This window comes from Crocuta crocuta, unplaced genomic scaffold, assembly GCF_008692635.1.
Source record: "Crocuta crocuta isolate KB4526 unplaced genomic scaffold, BGI_CrCroc_1.0 scaffold830, whole genome shotgun sequence".
Lineage (NCBI taxonomy): Eukaryota > Metazoa > Chordata > Mammalia > Carnivora > Hyaenidae > Crocuta > Crocuta crocuta.
Window position 1 is genome coordinate 1997537 of NW_027531513.1, and position 1771 is coordinate 1999307.

The window sequence follows — 1771 nt, forward strand, 5'->3', positions numbered from 1 at the left end:
ATGGAGGAGGACACTTGTGGGGATGAGCACTGAGTGTTATGTGGAAACTAATTTGACAATAAACTATTTGTAAAAAAAAAAAAAAAAAAGTATTTACCTACTGTTCACAGAATGGTCAACAAAGGATAAGGAAACGAGAGTGTTGCTGATATAACAATCGAAAGTAGAGTTGGTTACACTTTACAATAACTACATATAAATATCACTCTAACAAAATTCTGATGGGCATTTGACATACTTAAAGGAAGAATGTAAATTCTAGATCATAATAATTAGAAAAATAATTATTCAATGAATTACTTTTGAAATTATCTTACCAGAAGTGTAAGATTAAAGTTTTCAGATACCTCAAGTTAGTAACTGTTCTCTTAGAACATTACAAGAAATTCATTCAGCCTGATGGAATTATAGAATCTCAGAGTTGGAGGAAATCTGGGAGGTCAGTTTGACAAGTCTCCTTCCCATTACAAAAATTTCCTACAGAAGGTTTTTTAAGGGGCATCTGGATGGCTCAGTCAGTTAGGTGACTGACTTCGGGTCAGGTCATGATCTCACAGTCTGTGAGTTCAAGCCCCACATCGGGCTCTATGTTGACAGCTTAGAGTCTGGAGCCTGCTTGAGATTCCGTGTCTCACTTTCTCTCTGCCCCTCCCCTGCTCAGGTTCTGTCCCTCTTTCTCTCTCTCTCAAAAGTAAACATTTAAAAAAAATGACCATCTGTGCTAGATTAAAAACAGCCACAAACTCTTTGCACAACTTCCATTCAGAGGTAGGGTCAGTTTCCCCACCTCTTCTGAGCTGGGCTTGTGACTTTATTGAACAACGGAATGCTCTGGAAGTGAGTTCCAAGCCTAACTAGCAGAAGCACTGCAGCTTCTATTCTCACTGTGTTGGAACACTGAGGCTAAACATGAGATACACATGGGGAGAGAGACCTAGCTGTCTCTCTGGGGCAGCAGAGGTCCCAGGAATGTGAGACCATTTCAGACTCTGCAGCCAACCCACAGACTCATGAAAATCGTTGTTTTAAACTACTACCTTTTGGGATGGTTCATCACAGAGCAAAAGCTAGCTTAAACACCATCTGTTTTGTGCTTTATTCATTTGTATATGAAATTTATTTATTAGGTATTTATTCTGCATCAAGCACACAGAATACAACACTGAACAACTCAGCACAAATGTGCCTGAACATTTTCAGTACAGGGAGACTCACTACTTAAGGGAATAGCCCATCCTATTTCTATAGTATTATATCTTATTGCAGAAAGCTGAATTGATACCTAATACAGTGTACACAGAACAGATTATTTTTGTATCATGTATGCCCCCGAAAGAGTTAAAAGGCATAGGATGGCTATATTCTTGTCTACATATTGCACAATGTGCACTCTAGAGTGGGTTCAGCAACCACCAGAGACAGATGAGAGGTAGATTCCTAACAAATGTATATCAAGAGCTGTGCACACAACTTTTTTCTCTACTGAAAATGACTTGTCAATATTCAAAAGCACCACTGAATTACATTCAACCTTTGTATTAAAAAAAGAAAAGGAAACATCATGTTGGCACTCCTAAGGGGAAAACTAAAAACTTGCTATGTCATTGTCCCTACCATTTTGCATGAAATGCACCTTTCTGTGAAATGCAGTTCATGGTTCTGGTTAACATCATGACTTATACTAAGTTCATTCTGTAATAAGAATATAAATATAAGTACTTATATTTATATATAATTTATAAAATATTATATTTATATAAATATATCAACA